The sequence below is a fragment of the Schistocerca americana genome, chromosome 11 (genome assembly GCF_021461395.2).
Source record: "Schistocerca americana isolate TAMUIC-IGC-003095 chromosome 11, iqSchAmer2.1, whole genome shotgun sequence".
Lineage (NCBI taxonomy): Eukaryota > Metazoa > Arthropoda > Insecta > Orthoptera > Acrididae > Schistocerca > Schistocerca americana.
The window spans coordinates 21,419,586-21,433,765 of record NC_060129.1 but is presented as its reverse complement, the minus strand read 5'-3'; positions in this window follow the sequence as shown (position 1 = coordinate 21,433,765).

Genomic DNA, 14,180 nt, shown 5'->3' with positions numbered 1-14,180 from the left:
GATGATCAAAACCACTTACAAAATGATTTAGATAAGATACCTGTATGGTGAAAACGTGGCAATTGACCCCGAAAAAGGAAAAGTGTGAAGTTATTCACATGAGTACTAAAAGAAGTCACCTAAATTTCAATTATTTGATAAGTCACACAAATCTGAAGGCTGTAAATGCAACTAAATACTTAGGGATTACAATTACAAATAAGCTAAATTGGAACCATCACACAGATAATACATGGGTAGAGCAAAGCAAAGACTGTGATTCTTTGGCAGAACACTTAGAAGGTGCAACAGGTCTACTAAAGGGACTGCTTACACCACGCTTGTCCATCCTATTCTGTAGTATTGCTGTGCGGTGTGGGATCCGCATCAGGTGGGACTGATGGATGACATCGAAAAAATAGAAAGAATGGCAGCTCATTTTGTATAATTGCAAAATAGGGGAGACAGTGTCACAGACATGATACGTGAATTGGAGTGGCAATCATTAAAACAAAGGTGATGTGACGGGATCTTCTCATGAAATTTCAATCACCAGTTTTCTCCTCTGATTGCAAAAACATTCTGTTGGCATCCACCTATATAAGGAGAAATGATCATCACAATAAAATAAGAGAAATCAGGACTCAAACAGAAAAATTTCTGTGCTCATTTTTCCCGTGTGCTGTACGAGAGTGGAACGGTAGAGAGACAGCTTGAAGGCGGTTCATTGATCCATCTGCCAGGCACTTTATTGTGAATAGCAGAGTAATCACGTAGATGTAGATGATGCAGTAGTGTGTCAAAATATGCACAATGCATCCTTCTGCTATGGCAGTGAGAAAATGGACTCATTTCCATGAAACAAAAAGGCAGTGGTACAGCTGCTGTCATTTTGTTTCTCGTATTTTAACGGTAATCACTATAACACAATTCTATTATTACAGGTAAGAATCTTGTGCAGACATACTTGCTTTACCTTGTACTCACATTTAAACCTGTAACTAGCTGAAAAGTAAATTAATGTGTAACAACAACACATTAAGCATTATTGATATCAGGGGAAAATGGATTGTTTCTTTACTTGGCTTTTTACATTGAACTAGTGCTTGTTTCTATTTTTTATGAATTGTGAAGACAATTTAGTCTTATACTAAGAACATGACAGTTTAAATTTTCTTCTAAAGTAAGATTTTCACAACAATAAACACTGGATTATATATGCAGTTTGCAGTGAGTTGGGGAAGAAAATTTTGTATTTTGTCCACTCATCACAGTAAACTGACCCAAAACATGTGCATCAACTGTTGACTTCTGGATGATGAGTATGATGTATATTAATGTTGTATTAATCATGTACTTTTAACATACTCTTGGTCAGGAATTAACCTTACACAAACGTGAAACACAGTTCATGCAACTAGCATAAACACATCAGATGTACAAAAATGCTAGTAACAACTTGCTGTTAGCAGTAATTTTGTTACATGGTACAACATCTAAAAAGTTTAGCCAATAACCAACTAGGCAGGTTCAATACTGCTGCCAGACTTTCTAACCACCTAAATTAGAGACCATGATATTTCCACTTAATTTGATTGGAAATTTTTTAAGGATTTTTTTCAGACAGTGCAGTGACATGCAATTTTCCTGGAGCAAAGAAAATATAATCAGACGATGCAGTTACCAAAGTAAAAAATGTTATCCTAAAAGACAGATACATGTAGACAAAGGCAGGTAAAACATAGACCAAGAGGACATAGCTGAAAGCAAATTGTGCCAGATTTTTAATTTTTATATATAAGCATTAATTTCATTGGTTTGCATATTTAAGTAGTTTTGTCGCATGCTTTAACACTTTTGGTACAGTTTCTAAGTGCTGTTGTAATTCTTTCAGTCATTATGGTTTGCACTGGAATATTGTCTGCAGAGCAGTTGCATGCCTCACTGTGTCTTTGGTTTCTCCTTTACCCATATAGATACTTCCTAAGGTATCAGATATAGCAATCTAATCATTAGCATTTATCTGTGAGACTGTATTTCAAAAGTGTTCTATTCTTCTCTGCACTGTCAGTGTTTTCCTAGCACAAAATGCTACACTCCAAATAAATTCCTTCAGAAGGAGTTCCTAACACTTAAATTTTTGATTTTGCCACAAGTTTTTCAGAGAAACTTCTCCATCTATTGGCAGTCTGTGCTTTGTTCTCTTTGCTTTGGCCATACCCACTGCCCAAATAACTCTAGCAGTACATAGACTAGATTAAGAAATAAACTTGACAGCATTGCTTGATTTAAGTTTATTTACATTACCTTCAATTTAGATTTTTTTGTTGATATAGAACTGCTAGAAGAGGGATTTAATTCTGCCAGTGTTTTAATTTTCTAGGCTTTTACCAACATTATAAGCAAAATAAACTGCTTCACCATGTGCTTTAGGGTAGGATTTTCTTAAGTACATGCTTACTGTGTAGGTTTTGTAGGCATAAGTCCTCACTTTTCATCTATTGACTGACCGAAGATGACCACGATGTGGTAAAAATGAAAGTTTCCAGTTGCTCCTATAATTTTTGTAAAAAAACATAATTTTCAGCACGATTTTCCTTTTTCCATTACATTACATTTTAGTGCAAAACTGAAAATATCCAAAATATCAGAGTCAGTGTAATAACTATGGGAAGCTTGCCAGGCAACTGCATGAAAATTATATTCTAGGCTATGAAATTGCCTCTGCTTCATAGATTAGGTTGCCAGCATGTTGTGATCCATCAGCCCTCACTGCATAGGTCTCAGCAAAGTCTTTTTCCTGTCGTCAGTAAAAAGGAGCTCGATCGGCTTAGATTGGCAGTGGCAAAGGAAATGGAGGTGTATTTCAATAACCATTGTACAAACTTCACTGGGTGTAGTGAGAAAACTGTACTTCAGGACATTTCCCACAGCCTAGTTCACATAACCCTGTAGAAAGCCTTAGCATAGTCAAAATTCAGTGCAAGACAGGATAATAAATTTGGAACTTTGACTGCTGTTGAATGGTATGGAGTCAGTATTGAGTGTCATTGTAATCCACCCACATCCTTCAGTTTATTTTGAAATTGCCTGTGACTAAGCTTACCTAGTTATCAGAAAGGCACAGATTCCAAAGAAAACAAACTGAAATGTGAAGATTTGTTCTACACTTCTCCACAAGTGGATTTTATCCTAATGAATGGAAACATTCACAATTACAAAAAATTTTGAATAGTTGAATTAGTTATTAAAGAAACTGCAGTTAAATGAAACTTCAATTATACAAAGAAATAAAGTTACCAGTCGTAAAATGGAACACTACTGAAACCACTTACATTTGATTAAAGTTAAGTGTACATAAAAATTAATAATATGGATATGGGCAACAAGTCATGGGTCACAGGAACCTGATTTGTATTGACAAGTCATTACAAAACTTGGAGTACATAGTGAGCACTCAACATTAAGCTCTTTAAGATCAAAACTGAATTACTGCATTGGGGCACAGTTATAAGTGTATTGTTAAAGATGTCTTAACTGTTACTCCTTTTGGAAAATGAACTGTTCAAAATACTTAAAATTCAGTGTTGGAAACATAAATATCAATCTATATGTGCAGACAGGAGTGACAAATGAAAATTTGTACCCACATCTGCCACTCGCTAGGCGGATGCACCAACCACTACACCACACTGGTGCAGTGGCTTTGAATAACTGCAGACTATCCTAGCATGCCTCCTCAATTGAAATTCCTGTTCACACCCCAGCCCACATGGTATTCCCCACAAACTTGACCAACATTGCACAGGCTCTCCAAATGTATTGTAATAAATCCTCAGCATTGGACGAGGTGTGAATAGAAAACTGGATTGAGGGAGCGGGCTAAGATAGTCTGTTCAGGCCTGCAAAGACACTGTGCAAGGATGGTGTAGTGGTAGTGCATCTGCATAGTGAGGCAGTGAGGAGAACTAGGCTCAAACCTTGGCCTCTCTACAAATTTTCATTTGTCACTTCAGTCTGTGTGTGCATCGCAGATGTTTGAGACTTTGAAAGGTATATGGTACCATATAGCGAAATTTGATAATGACAGCGGATGACAAATCAACAGAATACAAAGACATTGATTTTTACATTTACCAAGGCACACAAAAATGGTTGGTACATTTGGCTGAGAGTTAAAGTAAACTCTTCTTCCAGATTCAATAATTTTGACAGTTATCAAATGTTCCTTTCAAAAGTTAGTAAAATTGATTGCAGTAAATTATTTGCATAGGGAATCTGATTAATCAACAACTGCCAGAGTAAAGCTAAGTTTCTCTCAAATTGAAGTTTCTGCAGCTCATGTGATTATCAGTGTTGAGGATAATAAAATGTTGACCGTGGTTGTGGTAAGTTACATGGGTTACATGGGTTAAGTTTGTACAACAGTTTTGACCAAAAAACTCCCCAGAGGATAGAAAGTCTTTCACAGAACTGAGTCTGAAATGGCTCACTATTAAAGCCCTTTCGCACGATCGACTTTCTAGTGTCGCTCATCTACTCGGGCGAGTGTGTCTACTGCAGCGCCCCTGGCGGTACTCGGATACAGTTTTTTTGAGTGGTCGTTTTCGTTTATACCATCGGCAGGCAAAATCACATGGATTAGTGCTGTCTGCTGTGCAGTTTGGTAGCTGTGTCTGTCACACATTTCGAAACTGCTTGTATTTCGTTGTTGATTGTTGTATCACAATTCTAAAGGTATATCTAATTTATTTGTGGATGTGCATTTATATCATATGCACTGTATTCTGTGAAGTTATGATCTGCTTTTAACTGTGTGCAACTATATACTTGTTTCAATACCAACAAAGTTTTGTCCATTAATAGGGTAAAATCACTTGAATTACGTAACCATTATGGCAGCTCAACTCAACCTCTCAATACCAGCGATATTCTACTGTGTTTCTGTTAACTACTTAACATATTTCTCAGACAACATTCAGATTTGATTTCATTTGTGATACATCAATATGTTTATATTGCAATGATATTATTCTTATGTGTATTCTTTCTTTTGTTGCTATGAACTTTGACGTACTCATAACTCTGATTTTTGGGCGCGTAAGGGAGTGCTAGTGTGTTAGAGTCCGTTCTGGAGAAAGTCAAGTCTTGGACGTCATGTTGGAAAGACGCATATTGTAGCCAGTTTATAAAATGTGAACTTTAACAGTGAGGAAGATGTTTTCAAGTATGTTTTATATTGTGAAGTGATGTTTTGTGTGTTATGTGCTATCGCAATAAAAAAGAAGTGTAACTTAAATTCGGAGTGCTGATTATTTTTTTATATCACCATTGTGCTAATTTTGAAAGGTTTAATCTTCAAGAATGGTTTGTGAAGCGCATCTACAAACCTTTTGAATATAGCAGAATAAAACCTAGGCCTCTTTGCATCCAAGCTTGGAATCATCACCACCTAGATTTTCGATGATTGAGCCATGATTTTACAACGAGACCAGCGTGGGAAACACGAAAAGATGAGTGCCTAGTTTATTCATTATTACATGAAATGACTATTAACTGTGCTCTAATGACACCTGCCACATAGTAACTTTGTTGTTGCCCGAAAATGCAGTATTTAGCAGCGTGAGCAACACCACAATCATTAAATTTTGACCTTTGTTGTGGTAGGGTTGTTAGAATGTGGGTGCCCTTGCCGGGATAGGCAGCACCAAATAATCAAAAATTAACTGTAGATGTGTTTAAGGAAGAGTACATAGTGAATCTGTTATGAAAAATATTGACAAAAACCTGACAATCGAAAGGAGACAACCACAGGACGAAAAATGGACGCAAAAAACAATTGGAAGACAAAGGATTTAAAATAAACACTACGACTGGATTCCGATGGAGAAGACTTCAGCTATAAGTTAAGTAAAAATTCTAACCAATTTTGTAATTTGGTATTGTCATTTCTATTGGATCATTTTCTGTTAACAGTTAATAATGGATAAAATTAATGCAGGGGAAGAAATAGTAGGTGGGGGGGGGGGGGGGGTCCAAAAATTGATAGGTTAGAATTAATTATGCAGCTTCTGAGTAAGAAGAATGAAAACATAAATAATTTAAAGTCTGAAATGAGGGCTGAAATTGACGATAGGTTAGGGGAGAATTTGAATAAGCAATTAAATGCAATAAAAACTGAGTTAACTGAGGTCAAAAATACACTGGAATGTAACTTAAAGGTGATAGAATCGAGGGTAGACAATGTGGGAAAAAAGTAATTGTTTTTGAAAATGAATTCATTGCTGAAAATAGTAACAGAGCTAGGGAAATTCTGGAACTTCAAAATGAAAATGAATCACTAGATGAAAAATTAAATGACGTGAAAGTAAACAGTGTTAATGCAGTCAGTAGTGTTGAGAAAAAGGTTGACAGTTTAGAATCAAATCTTACCAATAAATTAGACACATTAAAAACTAAAATAAATCAAGTTGAAGAATACGTTGTTAACAAGAATTTGTACAGTCATGGACCAGCATGGTCGAACCTGTTAGTGAAAAGTTTTCCTTGTGATAATTTGCACCCAGTTGACTTTTTGCACCATGCAAGGACAACTTTGTGCCAGGAATATTTGATAATTCAAAAATTAAATTTGTCAAAAAATTTCCTGAAGAGGAGGCCCTATCCTGGGCTAACCAAAATTTCGATCTGTGGGAAACCTTTGCAAATTTTGAGAAAAGCTTCTTAAACAAATTTTGGTCAGAATCTGAACAGGGGAGAATTAAATCTGAATTTTTAAATTGACCTATTTTCAGAGGAAGAGTGGGCACCATGAAAGCTTTTTGTAAAGATCAATTGAGAAAATTAATACATACCTTTTGATGAAATGACACAAATAGATGCGCTGAAAAGAAGGCTACCTAAAAAATTGCAATGGGATTTAGTTCATGGGTCTGATGATTCTGCGGAAGAATTGTTAAAATATGTGGATAAATTGGATAGGGCATTAGAAAGAGGGAATATGCTAAATTTTGTCAATGGTGAACACCAACAGGGGGGGGGGGGGGGGGATGGTATTTAAACAGGTATGCGGAGAGGAGAGAATACAGAGACAAAAGATATGAACAACACAGGGGAAACAATAGGGATCATAATGGTAATGACAGAGACAGAGATAGAAATAGAAATTTTGGAAATAGAAACAGATGGGATGACAGAAACAGGGGAGAACAAAATTGAAGATCAAACAGAGTAAACAGGCAGAAAAACTACGGACTGCCTCAATGAGGGTCTGCTGTTTTGGGGAGATAAAATTTAATCACAATAGGACCTACAATAACAACTGGGAATTTACAGACAGAGGAAGAAGGAGAAATGTAACTTATTATTATAATAAAACCAATGGAAGACAAAACAAATACACACCACAAATAACAGACATTCATGTTCAACACCAAATTAATACTTTAAATCTTGATCAGAAATTTTGGGATACAATAAGAGAAAATAATGATGTTGAAAGCAATAAGGTAACTACTTCTGAGAACAAGCCAGATGAGGATATTGGAACTGTGCCAGAATTTTATAATTGAGTAGAGAATGAAAATCTATGTAATTCTGAAGTATCTGACAAACATTAGAGCTCTGATTTGAATGAGTTATTTAATGAAATTGAAAAGTTATGTGAAGAGAGAGATATGGAACTTAATTTGACTGTGTATAGGATGCACGATGAGGTAAGTTTTGATTTTGATGAAAATATGGAAGCTAATGATGTTGTTGAGAGTTGTACGGAGGTAAGTAATGGTGAGATTAATGCTGTGGGTGAGTATCAAGTATTCTTCAAGATTATTTCAAGTGAAGTAGTGAAGCTATGTGATAATGGAGTTGATAATTGTGAGCATTGTGATGAGGTAAGTGTGGTTAGTAATGAGGAAGTGGACACTCATGCATCTGAAGAACAGGTAAAGTTGAGTCAGTGTAACCAATCTAATGTAGCAGAGGACTGTAATGTTGTGCCAGCTAATAGTATGAAGTATTTAAACCCACATACAAGCTCTGAAGGAAAAGGTGAAAATTTTTTTAAAAATATTATGGAACAGTTGCAATTACAAAACAGATAGGGAATAGTTGTGGAACTATGTAGCTAAAATTTGTATAAGGTTATATCCTCACTGGTGGCAAAGTGTAAAATGTAATGAATATCTGTTGTATGCTCAACTTGTTGTATCCATAGATGATAATAATGAAAGTGTCAATGTGTGTGTGAAGCTGTTAAAAACTGATCAGGAAAATAATGAGGGTAATTTTAGAGAAATTGAAAATGACCTGTTACATGAACCATTAAAAGAAAAAGTAGAAGAATGTGAATTAGGGTGCCCATACAATAAGGCTAAAGTAAACAATTGGGAGGGTAAATGTCTCATTGATACAGGGAGTCCTATTTCAGAAAAATTTAGAAATTAAATTAAAGACAGTGTTGACTTTGTTGAGGCCCCTGTGATGGGAGTAAAGATAAGACGAGCTACAGGCAAACACAGTAAAGTCATCAAAAGTCAAGTATTTTTATCGTTTGAAATAGAAGATGTAAAATTTGAGCAGGGTTGTCTTGGTATTCCTAGTTTAGAAAAGAACATATTGTTTGGCATGGACTGGGTGTTAAAGGTAAGTGCTGCATTTAGCTGGAGTGAGATGAAGTTAATTGTGTGTGAACCCAAAAGCAATATTATTGTGTGTACACAGTTGTTTATTATACACTGTGGAGAAGGCTGCAATCATGTCAGGAAAATCATAGACTATGAAGAGAATTTGTATTGTTATGATAACAAGCCTGAGCTAAATTTTTCTGGTCAGAATTATGAAAACCTAGTTAAAAGCAAAGTAGAGAAAGCAATTAATTTGGACAGTGATCAAAAGAGACAGTTGGAAAATATATCATGGGAATTTCAAGATGTTTTCAATGGAAAACCTGGAAGAGTCACTTTACACCTTAACAATCATGAACCTTTTTTCCTCAAGCCTTATAGTATTCCTTTTGCAAAAAGAAAAGAAGTAGAGAGTGAGAAACAAAAAAATGGAAGCATGGTGTATGATTGAAAGAAGTAACAGTGATTTATTATAATCCTTTGGTGTTGGTTTCCAAACATGGAGATGGTGTTAGACTTGTACTTGATTGTAGGCACCTTAACAAATTTTTTAAAAGAGAAAATGATCATCCAGAAAACATAGATAAACTGCTACATAAATTTGAATGTGTGAAATGCATGAGCAGCTTAGACTTAACTTCAGGCTTTCACCAAATTTCTTTAGAAATAAATGCTAGAAAATACACTGCATTTTTGTATGGGGGAAAAAGTTATCATTACTGTGTTGTCCCATTTGGACTAACTGTTTCTGTTGCCGAGTTCATTAGAGCATTAGATCTCATTTTCGGGGATGAACTATTGCCTAAACTTACTGTATATGTAGATGATATTTTGATTTCTGGAAAAACATGGGAAGAACATTTTGAATTGCCAACACAGGTGTGTACAAAAATAAGGGAAGGGGGTATGACCTTAAAGTTAGAAAAATGTAAATTTGGAGTAAGTGAACTGAATTTTTGGGACACATTATTTTGGAAAAGGGGATTGAACCTGACAGAGAAAAAATTGAAGCTATAGAGAATTTTCCTGTTCCTAAAAATAAAAAACTATTAAAATCTTATTTTGGTGTTGCTGGATTTTACAGAAAGTATGTCAGTACTCAATCTATGAACACTTCTTGTTTATGTGATCTATTAAAGAAAAATAGTCTGGGATTGGTCATCTGATCGTCAAAAAGCATTTGATGAGATAAAGAAACAACTTTCACAGAGCAGAATTCTATATAGGCCTGACAAGTCTTTACCCTTCTGTTTGATGACTGACAGCAGTGATACAGGATTAGGAGCACACTTATTTCAGGAAAAAGTCGTAAGAGATCATATTGAGCACCATTCCATTGCATTTGCTAGTAGAGTATTACAAAAGTATGAAGAGACTTACACTGTGACTGAAAAAAAACTTTTGGCTATACATTTGGTTTTCAGCAAATTTAAAAATTATCTTCTCGGACACAAAGTAATTGTTTACTCTAACTACAAAGCACTAAGTTACTTACAGGAGTTTAGGCTTTATCATAGTAGAATCACCAGATGAGCATTATTCTTACAACAATTCGATTATGAAATTAAATATATTAAGGGGAAGGAAAATGTTATTGCTGATGTACTTTCTAGGTCACCTATTAGGCTAAATTTTGATAATGAAACAGGCAATGATGACAAAATTTTCCAAATTATGTATTTTAAGGGGATAAAAGAGGAAGGAGAAATTTTAAAAATTTGTAATGACATTAGGAGACACCAAAATCATGACGAAAATTGGAAACTGGTAAAAAGTTATTTGGGAGTTAAGCAAAAGGTAGATGATTATTATAAGGTACACAAAGGGATTCTGTTCGGAAGATTAAGACCTGATTTGGATGACTGGAAATTATGTTGGCCTGAGCAGCACATAGACACATTAGTTAAGTATATACATGAGAGCTTTGGACATTGTGGTTCTGTCAAATGCATACAAAAGATTCAGGAAAACGTCTATTTTTATAAGATTGCCAGAAGAGGAAGAAAAAATTAGCAGCCTGTGACTGATGCTAAAAAGTAAAGGTGAATAATCAAACATGCAGAGGGATGATGCAAAATATTTTGCCCAGCAAAAATTTAGAGCTGACAGCTTGCGACATTTACGGATCCCTCCCCAAGTCAAAAGGAGGTAACAGTTTTATATTTGTGATTGTTGACATATTCTCAAAATTCATCAAACTGTATCCATCCAGAAAAGCCACAAGTAAACAGATTACATCTCAAATAACCAGTGATTATTTCAATAAGCTAGGTACTCCCCAAGCAATCTTGTCAGACAATGGCTCACAATTTACATCAAAAGTATGGAAAGATTTTGTTGAAAATGCAAACATAAAAAATATTTTGATCTCAGTTTATCACCCATCAAGTAATCCAGCAGCAGGATACATGAGAGATAGGGAGGTTGTGCAGAACACATTGTAGTGATTGAACATGTAAATGATTTCAAAGACATAATGAACAGTTTGCAACATACATCCACTGGCTTTTCACCATTCAAAATTATGTTTAACACAAGACCTACTAGCTGTATTACTGAACACATAGACTTTCCAGTTTGTCAAATTTTGTCACCTCAGGAGAGAGAGCAAATTGTAAAAGACACCATGAAAAAACAAGCAGATTACAGAAAGAGAAGACACGATGCAAAAGGCAGGTTTTCACACTTTAATATTGGTGATTTGGTTTTGGTTAAAATGAAAGAAAAATCTAAACTTATGACTTCAGAATTAAAGAAATTTTTTGACATTTATGTAGGACCATTTGAGGTGAAAGAAAATCCTCACCCAAATGCTTGCAGATTGATCTATTCAGACTCGAGGAAATTATTTGGTTTGAGGAATGTAACTGAATTGAAACCTTATAAGTCTGATACATAGAATGAAATTTGTGAATCTCAATAACCTGGGATACAAGGAAAATTTTTCACATTTTATATTGTTTATGATATTTGTTTCCTATCATATGATATGGAAACTATATATGGTACTGAAGTTTACTCAATGTAATTTCTATTTTGATGACATGTAATATACATACTATTCATTGGATATATGGCTAGATGTAAGAAAATAATCTATTGGTTGCTTCTGCATTTTATTTTCTTTGTGTGGTAGGACATGTGCTATTTTAGTTGTAGTTTACTCATGTTAGTTATTAGATACTTTGGTGAACATTTTGACATTCATATTTTGTGCTTACTACTATTTTCTACATGTGCTGATGTCATTTATGATGAAAACATTTTGTTGCTGTTATTGTATTTTCTGAGCCTATATGTTGGAAAAGACTGAAATTGGAATATTATGGACAGGCTATGCTTGCTTATTTGCCCACTTGACAGTTGGGATGTATGAAATTGAGGACTATCCACACTGTGGAATTAAAAATCAATCTTTTGTGTATTATTGGTGAACCATTCTGTCTGCCTATGGAGGCAACACACAGATACTAACAATTGTCATTTTTCTTAATTTTGTCTTTTTATATAACATGTTTAGGATTAGTGTGATACCTTTTGATATTTTACATATTATGTTGATGAAATTAAGAGGATGCTTGTTGTAAAATCCAACCTCTACTTTTGTCGTTTTGATAATATTACTTCTGTTTTTGTAAGACTCAGTGTAGCCCTGAGCACTTTTCTTCCTTTGTACATGTCATATTCTAGGTTTTTATGCTACAGTTAGATTGGATCTGTATTGGGGGGGGGGGGTGAATATTAGGATAGACAATATATATCAGTGATGTGTTTCTTAAGCTACTGTAGGGGGATTATCACAGTCATCCGTTCTGCCATGTCTGCGTTGTACTTTATATTGGTGGGCGGCTGTTGATATTCTGCTCTCAGTTATATTTTTTGAGCCCTCCCCTTTTATTTCTTATCCTACTGCCTGTCACTAATTCTATTCTATTTTTCTTCTTCTGCTGATGAGAGGGGCCTAAGTTGAACTCTCCAGTAGTACCTATTTCTATCTTTCTTTACCATCCACATGCTTTGAGTTATCGCTCCTCCCTTGTTGCAGTGTCTTAATTGTACCATGTCCTCATGCTCTTCAATACAGATCAACAAGCAATTGTTTTCTTAAATGCTGTCTGGTAATACTTTTCTTTGTCACAAATTTCCATGGTAATGTAGTAAACTGTATCTGGTTGAATAACTTTGAAATTAGTTTCCAAATTTATTTATACACTGTCATACCGTATTATAGTAGAGTAAAAATTCCAATTACTTTCACATCAGAATGTTGAAGGTCTGTGGATAATAAAAGCTTGCTAATGACATGTCATAAACAAGATTTTTTAAAAGTAATGTTAGAAAATGAGAAATTTAATGTGCGTTGTAATATATAGAATTTTTATTGAATATGAATCATAATTGTTAGACTATTATAATCTTTCATATTGTTTCTTTCATGTCATTCTACTAGTGTTTGATCATTCTTGGTGAGACAATATAACACTGAATATTTGTGTAGGAACTTATACTGAACTAAAGAGTAAAGCCTATGTAATAATTTCAGGTCAACTACCTGTGTAGATAAAGAACCCGCCAGCTAAGAGGAACTATGTAAAGGGAATACCTATGGACCTGCTATTAGAGGAAAAATGTAACTAGGAGAACAGGAACTACAGTGGTGAAATAGACAGTGAGGTATATATAAATGATTGACTGAAAATAACAATTGGAATCTTGTTTAAAAAAATTTTAATACTTTTCTTATTATATTGCCAGGAGACATATTCAGTGCTCATGTACATAGTTATAACTAAGATTCAAAAATTTCATGAGTTTCTCTTTGCATACAATATGTTACAGATTAACAGATTACACTTTGATAGTTATGTGTACTGTTGTAAAGAGAGTGAAGGGAGGCTCGTTGTAAAATTTAGTAAATTTTGCAAGTTGGAAAAGATATGGCTAAAGCAATTTTTAATCTATTACATTACATTTCTTTAATATTATACCATGAGGATCAGTAATCTCTATGTACTGTTTCAAAGATACTATTATTTTATATAATGATTACTGTAACTTACTTCCTTGCTATCATGCTGTTTAGGACACCCAATCCCATGCAGCTTGTGCATGGAATTGTGGGAGGGGGCTAGGGGGGGTGGGGGGGGGTGGGTACTTGAATTACTTAACTATTATGGCACCTCAACTCAACGTCTCGATACCAGCGATATTCTATTATGTTTCTGTTAACTACTTAACATATTTCTCAGACAACATTCAGATTTGATTTCATTTGTGATACATCAATATGTTTATATTGCAATGATATTATTCTTATGTGTATTCTTTCTTTAGTCACTATGATCTTTGACGTACTCGTAACTCTGATTTTTGGCCGCGTAAGTGATTGTTAGTGAGTTAGAGTCGGACCTTGAGAAAGTCAAGTCTTGGACGTCATGTTGGAAAGACACATATTGTAGCCAGTTTATAAAATGTGAACTTTAACAGTGAGGAAGATGTTTTCAAGTATGTTTTGTATTGCGAAGTGATGTTTTGTGTGTTACGTGCAATCGCAACAAAAGCAATAAAAAAGAAGTT